This window comes from Hemiscyllium ocellatum, chromosome 5 (genome assembly GCF_020745735.1).
Source record: "Hemiscyllium ocellatum isolate sHemOce1 chromosome 5, sHemOce1.pat.X.cur, whole genome shotgun sequence".
Lineage (NCBI taxonomy): Eukaryota > Metazoa > Chordata > Chondrichthyes > Orectolobiformes > Hemiscylliidae > Hemiscyllium > Hemiscyllium ocellatum.
The window spans coordinates 83578480-83601063 of record NC_083405.1 but is presented as its reverse complement, the minus strand read 5'-3'; positions in this window follow the sequence as shown (position 1 = coordinate 83601063).

Here is a 22584-nt window from a genome sequence, read left to right as displayed (position 1 = left end):
CTATGCCTGTCTCTTTGTTGGCTACGTCGAACAGTCGATCTTCCGTAATTACACCAGCACCACTCCCTACCTCTTCCTCCGCTACATTGATGACTGCATTGGCACCACCTCGTGCTCTCGCGAGGAGGTTGAGCAATTCATCAACTTCATCAACACATTCCACCCTGACCTTAAATTTACCTGGACCATTTTTGAGACCTCCCTCCCCTTTCTAGACCTCTCCATTAATGATGACCAACTTGATATTGACATTTTTTACAAACTCACTGACTCCCACAGCTACCTGGATTACACCTCTTCCCACCCTTCCTCTTGCAAAAATGCCATCCTGTATTCCCAATTCCTCCGCCTCCGCCGTATCTGCTCCCAGGAGGACCAGTTCCACCACAGAACACACCAGATGGCCTCCTTCTTTAGAGACCACAATTTCCATCCCACGTGGTTAAAGATGCCCTCCAACTCATCTTGTCCACATCCCGCACCTCCGCCCTCAGACCCCACCCCTCCAGTTGTAATAAGGACAGAATGACGCTGGTGCTCACCTTCCACCCTACCAACCTTCGCATAAACCAAATCATCCGCCAACATTTCCGCCACCTCCAAAAAGACCCCACCACCAGGGATATATTTCCGTCCCCACCCCTTTCCGCCTTCTGCAAAGACCATTCCCTCCGTGACTACCTGGTCAGGTCCACGTCCCCCCTACAACCCATCCTCCCATCCTGGCACCTTCCCCTGCCACCGCAAGAATTGCAAAACCTGCACCAACAGCCCCTCCTTCACTTCCATCCAAGGCCCTAAAGGAGCCTTCCACATCCATCAAAGTTTTATCTGCACATCTACCAATGTCATTTATTGTACGTGTTGCTCCCAATGAGGTCTCCTCTACATTGGGGAGACTGGACGCCTCCTAGCAGAGTGCTTTAGGGAACATCTCCGGGACACCCGCACCAATCAACCACACCGCCCTGTGGTCCAACATTTCAACTCTCCCTCCCACTCTGCTGAGGACATGGAGGTCCTGGATCTCCTTCACCACTGCTCCCTCACCACCAAACACTTGCAGGAAGAACACCTCATCTTCCGCCTCGGAACACTTCAACCCCAGGGCATCAATTTGGACTTCAACAATTTCCTCATTTCCCCTTCCCCCACCTCACCCCAGTTCCGAACTTCCAACTCAGCGCTGTCCCCATGACCTGTCCTACCTGCCTATCTTCTTTTCCACCTATCCACTCCACCCTCCCCCCCAACCTATCACCCTCATCCCCTCTTCCACTCATCTATTGTACTCTATGCTACCTGATGTAGGGCTTATGCCCGAAAAGTCAATTTTACTGCTCCTCGGATGCTGCCTGAACTGTTGTGCTCTTCCAGCATCACTAATCCAGAATCTGGTTTCCAGCATCTGCAGTCATTGTTTTTACCTTCCCTCTTGATGTCATTTTCCACCATTTCTCTGTGTTTCCCACCTCTCATTGCATGTCTGCTGTGCTGACAAAATCCTGACTCATAAAATCCCTACAGTGTGGAAACAGGCCCTTCAGCCCAGCATGTTTACACAGACCCTCCAAAGAGTAACCCACCCAGAACTATTCCTCTACCTTATTATCCTATATTTACCCTGACTAATGCACCTAATTTACGTATCCCTGAACACTGGGCAATTTAGCATGGCTAATTCACCTAACATGCAGAACTTTAGATTGTGGGAAGAAACCAGAGCACCTGGAGGAAACCCACACAGACAGGGTGAATGTGCAAACTCCACACAGACAGTTGCCTGAGGCTGGAATCAAACCCGGATCCATGGCACTGTGACGTAGCGGCGCTCACCATTGAGTTACCGTGCCTGCCCACCCCCACCCCCCCATTCTTGTGTGAAGTGTTTGCAAAGAGATGTAGGTAGATTAAATGAGTGGGTGAAAAATTAGCATTTGGAATATAATGTGAGAAAATGTGAGGTAATGAACTTGTTGGGAAGAATGGAAGATTTAATAAACAGAACTCTGCAGTACAGAGGAATCTGTGTATCCTCATACAACGAGTAATTAAGAAGGCAAATGGAATTGAAAGGGGAATATGCAAACTACACACAGTCAGTCGCCTGAGGCTGGAATCAAACCCACATCCCTGGCACTGTGAGGCAGCAGTGCTAACCACTGAGCCACCATGCCACCTCAGTTGTGCTGAACATGATACAAATTAAACTAATCGCTTCTGTCTGCTCATGCTCAACATCCATCCGTTCCTTGCATATTTACGTGCTTATCTAAAAGTCCCTTAAACACCTCTGTTGCATCTGCCAACATTATCACACCTAGCAGTGCGTTCCTACCATTCTCTGCGTAAAAAACTTGCCTCTCACATCTCCTTTGATCCTATCCTCCTCACCTTAAATTCATGCCTCCTAGTATTAGACATATCAACTCAGGGAAAAAGATTCTGACTGTCAGCCGTATATACGTAACTCATAATTTTATGGACTGCCCTCAGCGTCCACTGCTCCAAAACAAAATCCAAGCTATTCGAGCCTCTGCTTATAGCTCATACTCTGTAACCCAGGCGGTATCCTGGTAAACTTCTTTTGGACCCTCTCCAAAGTTCCACATCCTTTTTTTTATATAAATATTTTTATTAGAAACCTTTTTTAAAATCTTTTATAAAACATCTGTATACGAAAAAGAGTAATGCCAAAAAACAGAAAGATAGAGGCAATGCAACAATGTCATATTGCGATAAAATTAGTAATGAACTACGTACTATTCTACCAGAACAAACGTATCTAGTTAACTTGAACGAAATTGCAAACAAATTAAATAAAAATTAAGTTAAACTGAATTCAAATTAACTTAAATTAAATTATATCTCACTACTTTACTCTATCTCACTCTTCAATCTCCACAGAGACTCCCATCCCTGGGAGCACCAGTCATTGTACCCGTATTCTTTTCCCCACAGCCTCCCCCTCCTAGGGCCCCATGGGTGTCCAGACTGATTCCCACGGCTATACCACGGCCCTAATTAACATTACTGATAAGTCTGTGTCAATATAATTTAGAAAGGGCCGCCACGTTTTGTAAACCTGTTCCGTTTTGTGGTGCACCATATTTGTGAGGTAGCATTGGGGAGGTGTTCCATCACCAGCCTATGCCACCCTATAAGATCTGATAGGTTTTCCAATGTCCAATTCATTAAAATGTTCCTCCTCGCACAGTGGGCAAGTTTGGCATCCTCAGAAGAAGAAATACCGGATCCACGTTAACTTCAATCCCCAGAATGTTCTTTAGCTCCCAAAATATAGCACTCCAGTACCTCTGGATCTTACAACATGACCAGTAGCAGTGTGTAAGACTGCCTATACTAATTTTACATTTGGGACACGCTGGATATGCTCCTGTCTTGAACTCGGCTAGCCTCCCTAGCACCATATGAGCCCTGTATAAAACCTTTAATCCCATGGCTTGCACTTTATTACATACTGAAATTTTCTTTACATTTTCCATATATCTTCCCATACATCCAATGAGATATCCTGTCCTAGCTCTCAATTCCAAGTTTTAAGGCACGTCCTTTCTGTAAATGATACAAAGTACTAACTGAAAGAGCGCCTGTACACCAGAGCACTCTTTTCTCCATGTCTGACTTGTAAAACTGAGCCAGGAGCGTGGTCTTCATTTATATATATAATCCATTATTTGAAAGTACCGGAAAAGGTGCCAATGAGAAAATCCATATTTCTGACTTAGCTGGCTAAATGTCATCAAGACCTCCCCCTCAAATAAGTCTCCCAGACGAGTGATTCCCTTATTCTCCCATAACTTAAAGCTGGAGTCCATTGCCCCAGGTTTAAATCCTTGGGCTCCCACCAATGGGGTAAACGGCAAGGTCTTAAGCCAATTGCCCTCATCGTACCTCATTATCCTCCAGGCCTTCACCGTATTTAAAATGCTTGGACACTTACACTGCTCGGTCATGGATTTCATCTTATCCATAAGTAATAGATTAGTTAGGGGACATCTCAACTGCGAGGCTTCAATGCCGAGCCAAATCGACTCCGAATCCCATCACCGCCACCAACCCCCCAACCGAAGCACCCTAGGACCCCAAACAGGTGCAGGCATTCTATCCAGTCAAATGCCTTTTCTACATCTAGAGAGACCACTAGACCCAGCATCAATCTTCACTGGCATGTGTGTACTATGTTCAGTACCCTCCTGATATTGTTGGAGGGGCTACGGCCCACAAAACTGTCTGACCTTCACTTATAATATAGGGCAACATCTATTCCAACCTCCGGGCCAGCATCTTGAATAGAAGTTTAAAATCTACATGCAACAGTGAAATTGGTCTGTATGAAACACATTCTTGGGTCTTCCCCCTTCTTTAAAATGAGAGAGATATTAGCCTCCCTAAGAGGGGGCAGCAGACAATCCAGTGATTATGAATAGTTATACATCCCCAGACGTGGCTCCACCAACACATTTATGAATTCCTTATAGAATTCACTTGGGAATCTATCTAGACCCGGTACCTTGTCACCCTGGAGATACTTTATTGCTTCCTGCACTTCCTGTACCGTCATAGGCACATTTAAACGGAAACCTGTTCCGCGTTTATACTGGGGATGTCCAGGTTCTCAAAGAAGGACTACATTTTCGCTGCACCCTGTTCGCCTCCCTCCAATTGATATAGCTCTCCAAAGTATTCCCTAAATTGAACATTGATCTTCTTCTTCAACTCATGGGTAACCGTGCCAGCCTTCTCTCTAAGAGGCATAATAGATTGGGAAGCATTTTTCTTCCTAGCCAGATATACCAGGTATCTACCTGGCTTATCTCCAAATTCAAACAGTTTTTGTTTGGCAAAGGAGATTTTTTTTGCCACCTGTGTGTGTAATGAGTCGAGAGCCACCCTGAGGGCTGTGACCCGCTGCAGCTTGACCAAAGAGGGCCATATTATAATACACTTCCTCAGCTATCTGCAGCCGGGCCTCCAGCATCCGTTGTTGCTCCATCTTCTGTCTCCTTCTACTCATTGAATACGAAATGATCAGGCCTCGTAAATATGCTTTAGTGGCCCAAAATTACTCGATTACTGACCGTACCTGAGTTGATATCGCAGAAGGCCCTGAACTCTCTTCTGATGTACTCAAATAATTTGCTATCCCTTAACAGGAATTGGTCCATGCGCCAGTGCCATGCATCCATTCCACCACCCTTGATTTTAACATCTAAATACACTGACGCATGGTCCGAGACAGCTATATTCCCAATTTTGCACACTAATGTTCTGTCCAAACAATCCAATGCTATATAAAAACAATGTCAGTTCACTTATGGCACTTGTATGGGTTGGAGTAAAATGTAAAGTCCCTTCCATTAGGTTGGAGATGCCTCCACACATCCAGTAATCCCAACTCCTCATACATGTCCACCAACTGCTTAGATTGCATAGGCATCCCTGCCAGGCCCCTTGGCACTCAGTCAAACTCGGGATCTATTAGGCAATTAAAATCCCCCCATATCATCATGCGGCGCACTCCTTAATTTAGCGACTGCATCAATTAGAAATTTGAGAGGGTGTGCCATGGGACAATACACATTCAAGATGTCATACTCTTCTCCATGTATTCGAGCTTTAAGAATGATGAACCATCCATGTTTGTCCTTAATTTGCTCAGGTTATCTGGAAAGGAAGGTTCCTTCTTACCAGTATAGCCACTCCTCTACTCTTAGAGCTAAAGGAGCAGAAGAATACTCTGTCATAACTTCCCTGCTGCAATTTCTCATTAAGTGAGGCCAAATTAATGACACCAAAATGTGTGTGTGATTTATATCGAGATTATGTATAAATACTTCTAGTTAAACAAGTTCCTTTTGAGTAATTTGTTCTAGTTATCTCCTTTATACCCACATGTCAAAAAAATTGGAAATCAGTCTAGATATAATCAAATCTCAATTTTCAATTCATTTAATTATGATTTCTATGTAAATTTTCTCTGTTGTTTTATTTATTTTATGATCATTTAACTGACGTTTTCACTAACATTAGCAGCCCATAAACAACATCATCATAATTTTTAAAAAAAATCCTATCTATTTCCTGCCCTTACAAAATTGTCTGGTCTCCATGACACACAAGCAGCACCACAAGTTTAAATTTAGTACTTGCACTACAATGTATCTGTCACCTTGCAGACATTGTGTTATGTTAAATTTCAGATATCACACATGAGAAATTATACAATTTCCAGCAGTTGAAAACCAATCATGGAAAGAGAGAAATAAAGTCAGTCATTGCCCTGAAACGTGAAGTTTAGCAGATGGCTTTGAAGGTAACTGATTTTTTTGTCTGTGGAATATAAGTCTAATTTCATGAAAGTTTATTCCCACAAAGAAGTCTTGCCTAATGGGAGCACACGTGGGAAAATTATGGGTGAATTTATCCTGATCTTCTATCTTTTAATTGTAAAGACGGAGAATCATGGGTGGGGTGGGGTGGATCCTATTGATGATTCCCTGATAAGAGCCTCCACCTGCAGAGCTCCATGATGGAAAGTACTATACTGGAAAAATGTACTTGAGCAGTAATATTAAAGAAGCAAGACAGATTAGCAGGTCTGCATCACTATGATGCGCCATGTATCGGACTACCCATTATCCTAGAAGATGTGAATTACAATTACTTCAATAAGCCCACCCTAAAATTGCTAAAATGACATTGCAGCATTATATATGAATGCTATATGCCAGTTATGCTTAATTATACTCTTATTATACAATATAAAATATCATGAAATATCTCAGCTATAATTATATCTCTCTCTTATATCATATGTTACACTGCTGTCCCATCATTTCAAGATGCTCATTAGTTTGTTCAGTTCAATTTATCCCTTTAATCATCATGAAACATGCCCTTGAAGTTTTGATTCATTTCTTATTTATTCATCTCTTCCCTTTTCATCTTTTCCCATTTTTCTTTGCTTGCTGACTAAAAAAAAGCAAACTTGGAACAGGCAGGCTATATGAACAAAATGAGGCAATGACTGAGGCAGGGAACAGAAACTGGGGCAAGAAGATTTACACTGGAACCAGTTCACAGCTGGTTTATGAAGTGACCCAGGAAACATCAAATAGTCTGCTAGCTGGAGTACAATCAGCCATCAAAAATTTGACACAGCAGACTGGACATTGACATTCAGTTTGGCCAGCTCGAATGTTTTTCAACTGTGACTGATTGCCTAGGGGTATCATTAAAATGACATGGATAATAGTAACAGATGTTTGGACCAGATCCTCAATGCAAAAGCAAAATTATGAACTTCTGTTAACTTCTAATAATTTCACCTACTTTAGGTACTTCAGTTTTAAAGAAGCATTTTCAATTTCTGTTTCCACAACTTGACCTTCAATTCTCAAAAGGCTTTTCAGTCAGGATGTTTCTAATGCCTGACAAATCAGAACACATCATCACTGCTTTCAAATATTATTCCTATCAATCAGATGTAGTCATGGTCTTTTCTGTTCATGTAATCTTACTATCGCTCTGTTGACACTGTAGTCCAGTCTTCTCCTCTGCCCTTCGTTACTTCAGGCCTTGTTCTGCAAACTGAAACACTGCCTCCTATCTGGTTCATATGATCATAACAAGTAGGAACATGAAGAGACTATTTTTGCTAATATTCATACCACACCATTCAATACATTCAAGGCTGATCTACATGTGGTCTCAATTCCATTTTCTTGCCTCTACCTGCATCCCCACCAGGATCACCTCCCAAACCCAATAATTCTTGGCTCTGTCGTAGACTAAAATTCTGTCTAACTCAACCTTGAATATGTGTATCAGACTCCACTGCTCTCTATGGAATAGAAGACCAATTAACAACCCTGAAAGAAAAAATCCTCCTCACCTCTGTCTTATTTGGGAAGCTCCGAACTTTTAAACTGTCCTGCCTAGATCCCACATGAAGAAGCATTCTCTAAGCATTCACCCTGTCAAGTCCTTCAAAATTCTATATACTTCAGTTAAGATTCTTATCTTTGCAGCTGTAAACTCAAGGGAGTGGCACAGTGGTTACACTGCTACCTTGTAACACAAAGCACCCAGGTTCAATTATAGCCTAGAGTGACTGTCTATGTCGAGTTTACACATTCTCACTGTGTCTATGTTGGTTTCCTCTGGGCATTCCAGATCACTCCCACAGTCCAAACCTGTGTAGTTTAGGTGGATTGTCTATGTTAAAAATAGCTCTGCTGTATCCAGGGTTGTGCATTAGCCCTGGTAAAACTCCATAAAGGGTGGATGGGATGTTCTTTCGAGGGCCAGTACAGACTCAATAGCTTTTTTCTGTACTATATGGGTGCTATGAATAATCTGATTTTGAAAATCCAAGATAAGGAAAGTCAGAGTGGCCAACCTGCTACATACATATTTTAAATTTCTTCATGGATGTAGACATCATGGGGAAAGCCAGTATTAATTACCCTTCCCTAATTTATCTTAAGTAGATGGTGGTAAGTTGCATGCTTGAACTGTTGAAACTCATGTCATATAGAATCATAGAATCCCTACAGTGTGGAAACAGGCCATTCAGCCAATGGATTCCACACTGACCCTCCAAAGAGCACCTCACCCAGACTCACCTCCCCCTTACCCCCATGCTATCACCTTGCCAGATCGTATAGGTATACCTACAGTACTGTTCGGAAGGGAGTTCCAGTGTTGATCCAGTGACAGTGAAGGAAAAGCAATATAATTCCAGGCATCTGCTGTCTTTGTCCTTCTGGGTAATAAAGGTCGGGGATTTGCAAGGTGTTGTCAAAGAGGCCTTTGAGGGCTACAGTGCATCTTTTAGGTGCCACACAGCGCAGGCCTGATGCACAGATGCTGGATGAAGTTCGGTATTAAGAAGATGACTGTGGCACTTTAATGATACTGTCACTTTACAAACTTCTTTTGTTCTGTTTTTCTTTTGAAGAGAGGTTGTAAGGCAGAGTTGCAGTGCAATTTCTAAGAATGTAAATGGCTTGTGAGGCCCTAGGTGTTTTTTAAAGTTGGAAAAATGGCAACAGCTAGGGTATGTGGTCAGCTTTCACAGACCAGGCTTTCGAGATTGTTTTAGTTTTAAAGTTTAGTTTTAATTGGAAGCCTTGGGGGTCTGAAAAGAATTGGAAGCTTCAGTGAATGTCTCCTAGCTGCGATATTTCCTGAATTTTCCTTTGATTTCTATTCCTCCTGGATTAGAGAACTGCATGTACGATATCTGTGTCTGAATTTGTGTTTTTGTCAAAGGGCATGTTATGGATTGTTACTAAATTGGAACAGTTAATTAGTCATAGGTACTGTATCTATTATTTGGTTACGTTCTCAAATAGTTAAATATAATGTTTAAATAGATTGTGTTTTGCTTAACGTTGAATAGTTTGACCAGTTGTTTTGAAGCTGGAACATGCTACTTCACATCTGCCTGTAAAATCTGGTCTGGTCATAACAGGCACTAATCAAACACGCTGTCTTGCTAATTAAACCTTCTGGATGGTGTTGAGTTTCTTGAATGTTGTTGGAGTTGCACAGGCCCAGGCTAGTGGGGATATTCCATCACACTCCTGATTTGTGCCGTATTGATGGTGGACAGGCTTTCGGGAGTCAGGAGGTAACTTTTGGATGAGACTGATGTACCATCTGTCTGCTTGAGTGGATGTAAAAGATCTCATGGCACTACTTTAAAAGACAGCAGTAAGTTATCCCTCATGCCATGGCCAATATTTATCCCTCAATCAATATCACAAAACAAATTTGGTCATTGTTACATTACAGCTTGTGAGCATTTATGATGAGAAAATTTGGCTGCCTAATTTCTTTTCACTTTCTTCAACGTGACCTGTTCAGAGATGTTATAATGCACATCTGGAGCAGATGAGTTGTGAACGAGGGACTTTTTGGCTCAGAGGCTGGATCACTTACCACTGCACCAAATGAGCCCTGCCTCATTTCTTTGAATGCAACATTGACTATACTTCATATGTGCTTAATTGGTTGTAAAACATTTTGAGATACCCTGGAGTCATGACGAAAGCTACACAAATTCAAGTCTTTTCTTTCTGTACTAGACTAGTTTGGCTAATGGTGTGGCTCAACCTACAAGTTTTCAGTACAAGAGCCATTACATCATTAATGGCCTTTACTGCATCTGGCAGCTTCAGCTCTTCCTTGATAATATGTGAATTATACTGAATCGGCTGAAAACTGGCATCTAAGATGTTAGGAACCTCAGGCTAAAGATCTTTGCTAATACTTCAGCCTAGGGTTTTGCACTGATGTCTTGAATCTTCAATGTTGAAGAATAACAGGACCACTCCTGCCTAACTATGCATCTGTACACCACCAACAGCACTGATGGGTATCTCCTGACCAGTAGAGCTGAGGGTCTAGGATGTTGTCTGTCAATCATTTTACCCTCAATAAAAATCTTATAAATGCTCAAAGCTCAGTGAAGGTTCACCCTATTTCCACTTTAAAATCCTTGTTCTTTTTCATACAGTTATACTTGGTTTCTTTCCAGCACACCTCTGGATTCACTCCATGTTGTTATCTTTAGTTAATGTCTCCTCATGAGACCATTAAACAAACTGTTAATTCAGCTCACTTTTTGTGAACATGGGTGTTTTAACCTTATGTTGCTGCTAAGGCATTGAATTAATGATCTCAAGCATTTTAAAGGCCTTATTCTGACAATATTTATCTGTTTGTAGTGATTTATCATCACTTGTATTTATAAAATTAAAGTGAAATGTGTATAAGTCACCATAATTTGGCACCATTTTACTAATAGAAATTACAAAAAGAAATAAAGTTAGGACAAAGATCATCTTCTGGTCCCTCCTCAGCAAAGTGGGTTTGTGGAGTGACTACCAGATTCTGCCATCAAAACCACCCTTGAATCTGCCAAAGCAAGAATTGCCAGACTGGATCCATCACATTGCCACCATCAAAGCTGCCAACAAACCCACTGCATTGCCACCATAGCAAGGAGGGACAGACCAGACCAACAAACCGCTGATGCTGAAGACGCCGCTCAAGCTATCTCCACTTCAGTCATCACCCAAAATCACCACATTGCCGCTTTAGCCACGGGGAACGAATCTGGACCAGAATGCTGCCACTGTAATAGCCATTGTGGCCAGGAGGAAGGGACCAGACCTACTAACAAAGAAGCCTTTGATAAAGCCATTGCCTCTATGGCCACAAGGAATGGACACATCTGGATCCATCGCACCATCACCACAAGCCCTCGCAACCACCTACCTCGGTTGCACCCACAGAAAAGAAAAAAGAATGTGAACTTTGATAAGAAAGAGAAATAAAGAAATGAATGAACAGAGCCAAAAAAAAATTAACAATGTAGCTGGCCAGGTGAGTGGGAGCATATGGGCTCAGAGCCCAAACATTTCCTTCCCTGCTGCCATTTCCATATATTTAAACAAAACTACAGGTATCCCAACATTATTCATTGCATTTAAAAATGAAACTAAAGTTAGGCCCTTCTCTGCTTAATTTCCATAATATAGAAATACAATTCAAACTTAATGCTATATATAGTTCTTATGCTTTAGAACCAATTTTCCAAATATTGATAATATATAATGATCTTTCAGCACATTGTTCATGCCCATGATACTTGTAGCCTTGACTATTAAAACACTCTGTTGGCTGTTTTCCCACATTCTATCTAAGGTAAACTTGAGAACGCCCAAAACTATACTGCCCATGTTTTAACTCGCAGCAAGTCAAATTTCCCTGTCACCTTTCCACTCACATTGGCTTGGATTCTGGTAAAGAAAAGTTTTGACTTTAAATTGTTACCCTTGTTTTCAAATCTTCTGTGGCCTTGACTTTCCTTACCTCTATAACCACTTCCATCCCCACAAACCTCTGACTGCGAGTCATAGAGTCACAGAGATGCACAGCACGGAATCAGACCCTTTGTTCCAACTCGTCTATGCTGACCAGATATCCTAAATTAATTTCGTCCCATTTGCCAGCATTTGGCCCATATCCGTCTAAACCCTTTCTATTCATATAAGCACCTTGATCCCTTTTAAATGTTGTAATTTTACTAGCCTTCACTATTTCTTCTGGCAGCTTACTCCATACATAAACCACCCTCTGCGTGAAAAAGTTTTCCCTTAGGCCCCTTTCAAATCTTTCTCCTCTCACCCTAAACCTATGGCCTCTAGTTTTAGACTTCCCCACCCTAGCGGAGAGACCTTGTCCATTTACCTTATCCATGTCCCTCATGATTTTGTAAACCTCTTTAAGGTAAACCCTCAACCTCCGATGCTCCAGGGTAAACAATCCCAGCTTATTCAGCTTCTCCTTATAGTTCAAACTCTCCAACCCTAGCAACATCCTTGTAATTTTTTTCTGAATGCTTTCAAGTTTCACAATATCATTCCAATAGGAAGGTGGGCATTCCTGTAATTTTTGCATCTTGTGCATCCAAAATTGTATTTGCTCCACCTTTTGCCTCCCAGGATAGGGCAATGGTATAGTCTTCCTACATTTCTACACAGCCCCTTTTCTGCTTTCTTCCTTAAAGAAACTCTTTGAAACCTACCTCTTTAACTGAGATTTTGGTCATCTGATCTGATATGTCCTGATATGACTTAATTTTGTTTTTTTTTATAATGCTCCTGTGAAGTGCCTTAGGCTGTTTCAGTGCTTTACAGGAGTCTATCAACACAAGCTGTTATTGTTACCAATGTGTCTTAATTAATAAACACTGTAGTAGAATTTTACTTTTAAAAGACATTATAGGTTTGCAGGAGACCAGGTTTTGGAGGTGGAAAACCATGTCAATACATTTAGCATCACATTGGGCAAATTAGATAATTAGACAAGATGTGCACACGTCAATTGTTATGAAGCTGGAAAAGCATAGCAGGTCAGATAGTATCTGAGGAGCAGGAAAGTCAATGTTTCAGGCTGAAACCCTTCATCAGGACCAAGGAGCGGGAGGAAGCTCAGAAGCAAATAGAGGGAAGAGAGTAGGGCTGTGGGAAGGGTATGTGGGGAAGGTGATATGTAGTTGCAGGGAGGGGGTTATTGTGATTGTGAAGGGTGGAGCGAATAGGTGATTGAAGATAGACAGGTGAGGTCAGGTCAGGGAGGCGAGTAGGAGGGGCATGGATGGCCATGGGATAAGGCTGGCAGAGAGGGATTTTGAAGCTGGTGAAGTCATTATTGAAGCCATTGATCTGTAAGCTCTCCAGGTAAAATATCAGATGTTTGTTCCTCCAGTTTAAGTTTGGCCTCACTTTGACAGTGGCAGAGGCCAAGGATGGACATATTGCCAGGGGAAAGTTTACAGCCCAATGGCCTCAATATATGATCTCACCAGCTTCAAACTCCTTCCAGCCTTATCCCATGTTCAACCGTCCCCCTCTTCCTCACAATCCTGACCTGACCTCATCTGCCCATCTTCCTACTCACCTATCCACTCCACCCTTCACACTGACCAATCACAATAACCCCTGACCTACATCCACCCATCACCATCCAACCTACCTTTCCCCAGCCCCAGTCTCTCCCTCTACTTACTCCGAGACTCCCCTTCCCCTCCCCAGTACTGGAGAAGGGGTTTGGCCCATACCTTTGACTTTCCTACTCCTTGGATGTTGTCTGGCCTGCTGTGCTTTTCCAACTTCACATCTATTGACTCTGACCTCCAGCATCTGCACTCCTTACTATCCCCAAGATGTGTACGCTCCTTGCATTCACCATGTTAAGATGAATTACTATGTCAAATGGGGTCACTACTTAGTATAGTGTCAAATTTACATCAGTGCAGCATGTTAGCGTGATGTTTTTAAAGAAGATAGTCCTGTAATTTTATTCAACAATACGAAGCAGATGGTTATTCTTTTATATTTTATGAATCCTAACCAGACATATGGCTTTGGGAAGTGCAAATTGTAGTTTCTTTGCTATGGAGCAATGTGTTAATGGCTACCCTAGATAAGGTGACATTTAAACCAGGATAAAAAAGATTTCTGTGTTGTTGGAATGGTTTAGAGGGTTGTCCAGCTCAGACAGCTTTGTTCAAGGTGCTGTTTTTAATCTAAATATTGAAGGAAGAAACTTTCGGTCGGGATGTTACAGGGGAAACACTTTGAAAATCAATTCTCACTATGGAACATTGTGAGATGTGAGCTCAGCTTGAAAATGTGCTAATAATTTAGATTGGATCCTCAGTGTGCACCCAGAGTCCAAAATTGGTCTCCTTGCATGGTGTGTGACACTGAGGCATTGGAAAACTTTCGATGGAGCATACCCTTAATAATCCATGAAAGTGTCAGTCTAGATTACATACACAAATTGCTATAGTAGGAATAGAACTTGCTCAGAGGTGAGAATGTCATTAAATCTTTCTGTTTTACTCACTTTATATAATGCAAAATAGTGCTGCAGTTCTATTGACAATTTTCTATAAACAAGTACATAACAACAAAGTATTTTAAAAATGCATTGTTCAGCACTCCCCACACCAATTGGGCTTTCACACAAACTTTAATTGTTTATAATAATCTCCTATAAAGTCATAGTTTGCAATGTTTGTGTAAAATCTGTTATTTCCTTGTTGCACATTGCTAATCTTAATTGAACTGTTTGCACATTTACAGGTGTTTCAATTCTGTGAGGTTATTACTGAGGGAATAGCTCCGTTTCTACATGAAATTAAATTCACTTCCTTCACTTCGCTTCAGTTCACTTTACAACGAATTTCTGACACATGCTGAATAAGGAAACATTTATGTTGTTGTGCTGACAGGTGTGTCAATTTTTTCTGTCAGCTCCTATTTGGAGTTTTCTGGTCTGCAAAAACTGGTGTAATGAAGATGAACAGGTATTTTACAGACAGGTAATTCCATGACATTAGATCCTTGCTTTTTAACACTGCCTAAATTATTTTCAGTACTGTTGAAACTTGTCTGCATGTACCAGTATTGATTTTAGCCATGCAGTGATCTGTGATGTATGCAGTTCATCAATTCTGTGAGAACAGCTGTCACTGTCTGCTTTAGATCAGATTACAGGATGTGATTAAACACCACTCTACATCTGTAAATGAATCGCAGTCATTACCTTGTGCTGAGTTGTAGTCATAATTCTTATTTTACAAAGAAATCCAGATGGCAAAATAGTATTAGTCTAGAAATCCAGCATGATTAAAACAACTACAGAGAGCTTTACTTTATGTGCGCTCCACTCACTGGTTCTCTGGCTATCAGATTTATTTATAGCAGGCTTTCTTGAATTCCTTCTGTACTGAGCAATAACTTACTAGATTTGTTCAAAGCAGAGCAGCTGTTGGATATCAGTCATTTTCTTTGATCTTCTGACACCAATGGTAATGCTCGGACCTCAGTTGTGCTGAGTAGAACTGTCAGAACATATAAAATGATCGAGAAAGAGAATGCACGTCAGCCATCACTTCTACTCATTCCATTGACCATACACCCATGAAGTCTCTGCTCAACCTGTTTGATATTTTGAGGAAATGCTCTGCAGACTCTTTCTTCTCACCCCGCAGGTCAATGAAGTAAAACTGCAAGGAGTCTATTTGACCTCTCGTGTTGTGTTCTTGGCTGAATTCTCCCGTTGGTGGATCCGGGTCGGTGAGAGGGTTGGGAGAGTTACATTAGCCCACCACATGGCTCTGTTACTAAACTTGCGAAAGGTTCTTACTGGGACTCTCTGAGCAGGTTGGGTTTGAACCGGTATTATTGATAGAGGAAGTTATTTAGCCTGACATCATTTGCAACATACAAAACCCCTTCGGTTGCAGCTATGGATGGCTTTGGATTTAGCACAGTATAGGATACCAGTAGAATAGCTGATGATATCACGCTTCATAATGCTGGGTCATGTGATGGGTAACGTGTAGAAGAATGTACTGTAAAGGGCCATCCTTGCTATGTATATATCATTTATAATGCAATAAACTAATGTAGTTACTAAGGTTTGCTCCATATCTGTCCCTGAGCACATGTACAATCTGGTGACCAGTAAACATTGGATACTTTCTACTAAGTAACATGAGAAATACCTACACTTAAATAAGGGAGAGTAACAGCAGCAGCCAATGTTAACACAGGACAGGAGAAAAACACAGAAGTCAGATGTGAGTGGTAAATGAAGCCAACGGCAGTCTCTGGACAGTGCCAGGTGGTAGGCCACACTGCTGATTCACAGGGAAAATGGCAAACCCATGAAACAGTAAGCAAAACAGAACACAGGGCAGACAGGCACCAGCAGTAATGTAACTGGGAAAGTGGCATTAGCAGATCGTGGAGCTGACATACTTCAACCATGCAGGGCCAACCAACACAGCTCAGAACAGAGGCCAGTGTTTGACAAAAACAGCAGAAATTGCAATATGCTACCTCAGATGGCAGAGACTCCCAATGAAGGGAAGTTTAACCTGACACAAAACTCTGTAAATACAGCCTCGTTATGAGAAACACACCAAATATCTGAGCCACTCTTACCATGTAAAGGTCCCAGACCAGGCCTAACATGAGTGCTGCTGATGCCACAGGTTTCAACAGAAGTAGAATCAAGTTTTATTTCAAGAAGGTAGTCAGCCTCCATGTGATTCAGTGACTAACATGGTATGGCTCATTGCCACAAAAATACCACTAGGCCAGCTAACAAGCAAAGATAAAAAAAAGGAAGGGGACAATAGCTGCTAATGTCCCTGTTGTGATAGGCGAAGACCCCACCAGCATAAGTACTGTTCACCATAAACAAAGATTATCATCACTGTTAGACATTTCAGAGGCTATGTCAGAGCAGTGCGCCACAGAAGTAAAAGTACCCTGCTCAGAAACTTCAAAGGAGACCAACTCAATCCAGGGCGAAAGTAAGGACTTCAGTTGCTGGAGATTAGAGTCAAGAGTGTGATGTTGGAAAAGCACAACAGGTCAGGCAGCATCCGCGGAGCAGGAAAATCGACGTTTCGGGCAGAAGCCCAACTCGATCCAGTACTGTGTGAGAAATAGATAATACCGGGGTGACATCAGATTTGTGGATGTGATTATCAGTTGCCACAAAGCAAATTTTAAACTGCACACCGAACAGGGGTCTCAATTCTTTCAGGGATGGTATGGTAGCTGACATCTGAATTCTCCAGCCATCAACCATTTGACTTGATGAACCATGGGGCATCCAACTGAAGGTAAAGGGACATTAGACCAGTATGTTCCAGTTCATGGAGGGTAACACCATAGAAACATTCAAAGTCAAGATTATTCATTATTAAGTCAGAGACAGCTTGTTCAGATCTTCAACTCATGTACAAGGTGGGCAAATTGTGAACTCAAACTGGAGCAATTCAGATTAGAATTCCAAAAAACAATTTACAGACCTCGACTGACAAGTAGTAAGTAACATTTGCACCACATAAGTGCCAACCAATGCCCATATTCAATAACAGAAAATTTAATCATTACCCCTTGACATTCAATTACTTTACATCAGTGAATCCCTCACTGTCAATGTCCTGGAGGGTACTCTAGCTGTGTATATACAGTAACTACAAGAGCAAGTTAGAGGCTAGGAATGCTTGTGGCTGCAGCAGTGACTCATGGATACAGTAGGCCAGGAGTGAGGACTCTTAGCAATGTTGGTGAGGCAGCAGCTGCAGGTTTGGCTGCTTGATATGCCCGGATCGGAACTCCTAGCAATGTCGGCGAAATGACGAATCCTGGGACACTGACTGGATCTGGAACAGGGAAGCATTGCTGTCCAGAGACTGGAACACCTTACAGAAACCTCAGAGACCTTAAGAAAACCTGGAGCCATGCTTAACACGAAAGACTGTAAATTTGAACATTATTACTTATTTTCTGCTTTGATATTTTTCTGTCAATTGAACAGAAATTGAAGCTCTATTTAAATAATTCATTTTTATTCATTTCTGATCCAAAATGGTACTGAATTGTGGCAACAAATCACTACTCACTGTTTTCTTCCAGATACTGTAACAATCAAATCATTCAAATTCAAAGTAACTTGGCACCTGCCGCATCAAAACCGGTCTACCATCTATTAGGTACAAGTCCGGATACTCCCCACTTACCTGGATGAGCACTCAGGAAGCTTGGAACCATCCAGGAAAAAGACACTATATTCACAAACATTCATTCCCACCATCTCTAACACTCAGTAACAACTCTGTGTACTGTTTCCAAGAGAAATTCTCTGTAGAAATTCGCCAAGACTCCTCTGACAGCACCTTCTAAACCCACAACTGCAGCCATCGAGAAGGACAAGGGCAGCAGATACACGAGATCACCACCACCTGCAAATTTCTCTTCAAGGCACACATCATCTCAGCTTCATCATCATTGGGTCAAAATCCTAGAACTTGATCTCTAACATCTTTGTAAGTGTATCTACATAAAATGAGATGCAGCAGGTTCAAAAAGGCACTTCACCACCACCTTCTTCGGGTAATTAGGGATGGGCAATAAATGCTGGCCTAGCCAGGGATGCACATATCCCAGAATAAATTTTTTAAAACTCTTTCCATGGTAAGTATACCCTTTGTTAGTTAAGGAGACCAAATCGCACATAGTACTTTAGTTGCAGTCTCACCCAAGTTTAATGCAATTAAAGAATCTTTACTTTTGTTATCAAATCCTTCTTCATTAAAGTCATCAAACTTGCCCATAAATTCAAATAAACTATATTACCAAAAAAACAGCACAAATAAAACACACATTCTTACTCCTTCTAATTGATCACTTAGGCAACTGCATCACAACAGATTTATTTGAAAAATTGAAGGACATGTTATTGAAGGAATGCTGGTAAATTGGTAAAAGGATTGACATCAGAGAGAAATGGTGAATGTCTGTTTTGCTGACTAGAGGACTGCAGTGATGTCTCACAGGGAATAGTCTCAGGAGTCTTTGGAATAGGATGTGTAATGGATAGCGAAGAAGGTTTCCTCAGAGTACAACAGGATCTTGATCAGATAAGCCAATTGTCCAAGGTGTGTCAGGTGAAGTTTAATTTAGATAAATGTGAGGTGCTGCAATTTGGAAAGGCAAATCAGGGCAGGACTTATACACTTCATGGTAAGGTCCTGGGACTTGTTGCTGAACAAAGAAACTTTGGAGTGCAGGTTCATAGTTCCTTGAAAGTGGAGATGCAGGTAGACAGGTTAATGAAGAAGGCATTTGGTATGCTTTCCTTTATTAGTCAGAGTATTGAGTATAGGAGTTAGGAGGTCATGTTGCAGCTGTACAGGACAATGGTTAGGCCACTTCTGGAATACCGCATGCAGTTCTGGTCTCCCTACTACAGGAAGGAAGTTGTGAAACCTGCAAAGGTTCCAAAAAGACTTATAAGGATGTGGACAGGGTTGAAGGGTTTGAGCTGTAGGGAGAGGCTGAATAGGCTGCAGCTATCTTCCCCGGAGAATTGGAAGCTGAGGGGCACCTTACAAAGGTTTATAAAATCATAGTGGGCATAGATAGGGTAAATAGACAAGGTATTTTCCTCAGCAGGGGGAGTTCAATACAGTAGGAAATAGGTTTAAGGTGAGAGGGGAAAGATCTAAAAGAGATCTAAGGGGCAACGTTTTTACATAAAGGGTGATGCGTGTATGGAAAGAGATGCCAGAGGAAGTGGTGGAGGCTGGTACAGTTGCAATATTGAAAAGGCATCTGATGGGTATATGAATAAGAAGGGTTTAGAGGGATATGGGCCAAGTGCTGGTAAATGGGACTATGTTAGGTTAGGTATGGACAAGATGGATTGAAGGGCATGTTTCTGTGCTTTACATCGTTGTGACTCTATGACTCCAATCCATAGATTTAGAAAAATGGGGAGGACAATTCAAAGTTTGTAGATGATTTGAAACTTTGTACCATAACAAATACTGATCAGGAGAACAGTGAGCTTTTGGAAAGCATTAACAGACTGGTGAAAGGAGGCCCATAGTTTAATGCAGTTAAATGCAAAATGATACACTTTAAACAAAACTCCACTGAGAGGCAATAAATTCTAAATGGTCCTCTTTTGGTGGGGTTGAGAAATGAGGTGGGCCACCTGGGAAGAGGCCCATGTTCAAAATCAAATCTGTGACTGCTGTGTGTGTGTGTGGGCATGTGAGAGGATCTTCATGTTCAAGGTAGTTCAGGTAATTGGAGAACTGGCACCCAGGTTAGGGTAGGGAATCTATGGTACTTAAAATGCTATTAATGCTCTGTATGTTCTTTTCCAAATATGCATTCTTTTTACATTGATGAACTCTCTGAACACTGTAACCCGTGTTTCTGCCGGTTGCAACTTGTCAGAGAGCGTCTAAGAGCTGTGCGCTTCATGGTAATCTCAGTGAGTTGGAAGGTCAGCTCCTAACAAGATCATTAATATCATCAAGTCACCAGGTGGGTGTTCATTTCTTGTCCTCCACCCCAACTTCACATCCACAACGATCCAATCCTCAGGAAACTTATCTGAATCAGGTTGGAGGCAGTAGAGTAGCGACAGGGGCCAGTTTTTAGTTTTTATGGTTCCACCCCCATTCCTGTCCTGATTTGGGATGGGAAAATTCCAGCCTAAGACATAGGTGGCTGGAAGCATTGCTAGTATAATTGGCTAAAGGGATGATGAGAGTCAAACAGAAATAAAGTGTTGGAGGAGGATTATAGATTCAGAGAGTTAGGTTAGATGGTATGGCATGACAAGATTTACAGACCGTGACAAACTTTTAAAATTCCAATCAATGTGAATTTACTATGGTTCAACAAGATTGGGGATAATAGATAAATGGTAAGAGATAAAGCTAGCTATGTTTTGAGTAATTTGAAGGTTTTAGACAGTGGAGGGTGACACTTCATAATGGACGTGTTGAAGTGCAGTCTACAATAGCAGAAGGGTAAGTTTCTGTGCTGATCAGGATATGAAAGGGCCAGACGAAGTGATTATGCTGCACAGATGTAAGTAAATAGTCTTTGGGATGGAACAAATGTGCAGTTTGTAACTCATTTTGTTGTTTGCCTGATGGTGGATTGCATGTAGTCCAATACAGTCAGAGAGTCAGAGAGGTCTACAGCACAGAAAAAAACTTGAACCATTGAGTCTGCGCTGGTCAAAAACAAGTACCTAATTGTTCTAATTTCAATTTCCAGCAATTGCCCATTGGCTTGTACACATAAATGTTTCTTCAATGTTATGAGCGTTTCTGCCTCTACAGCCTGTGAGTTCCAGATTCCTATCACCCTCTGGGTGAAAAGACTTTTCCTCACATCCATTCTAAACCTCCTGGCCTTTACTGTAAATGGATGCCCCATGGTAATTGATCACTTTACCAAAGGGAAAGGTTTCTTCCACGCCATGCATAATTTTACACATCTCAAAAGAGACCCCCTCAGTCTCCTTTGCTCCAAGGAAAGCAGCTCTAGTCTATCCAATCACTCTTCATGTCTAAAACTTTCCAACCCAGGCAACATTCTGGTAAATCGCCTCTGCACGTTTACCAGTACAATCACATTCCTCCTAAAATGTGGATTCCAGAACCTCATACAAAGCACTAGCTGTAGCCTAACCAACATTTTACAGACCAACCTTGATTATCCAAACGAGAAGGGCGGGCACTAATTGGTTTGGATAATTGGTTTATCGGTTAATTGATTTCCTCTGGGGCTTGGAGTTTTCTGTGAAATCTGCTCCCCGTGTAGGAGACTAGGCAAAAGCACACTATGTGCAAGAACTCACCCAATGCCCCCCACCCCCGTCCTCCCCCAATCCCGAACCCTCCCAGCCCACCCGTCCCCAACCCCATCTGCTCCCACCCTGCCCCCCCTGTCTGCCCCAACCCCGCAGCCCAAACCTTGCACCCCCATCCATCCTCACCCACTGTCCGACCCCCATCTGCGCCCTCGCGTTCCACCACCCCAGGGCAGCTGGACTGTACACCAACAGTAAGACTGCTACTGCCTTTGTGGGGTAAGTCTCCAAATAACACGCATACACACATAACTTTTTCCTGCAACTTTTTGACAGATCCCACCGTTGCCCTGTACAGGACAATGTTGGAGAGATTACCTGGGGAAGGGGGAGGGCAGGTTTAGGGGGTTCACACCTCTGTAGAACTCCAGGGAAAGTGTTGGGGGAGCGAGAGAGGGCAGGAGGTCAGTCGTTTGGAGACAGTATCTGGACTGTCCAGGACTGTTCTCGGCAGCATTTCAGTGAGTCGAGTTCGTTTTGACTCATTGTAAACAAAAGACATGATCAGGATTGAAACAGCTCTTTGACGTAATGTTCCTGTCAGGACCTTGAGATCCCCTTTGGATAATCCGATATTCAGATAATTGATATTCGGATAATCAAGGTTCCTCGGTATATAGTTCCAGCATAATCTCCCTGGTCTTAACCTCTATGCCATAGATAATAAAGGCAAGTATTCCATATGCCTTCTTAACTTCTATATCTACCTGTTCCGATACCTTAAGTGACTGGTAGACAAGCACAACGAGTTCCCTCTGATCATCAGTGCTTCCC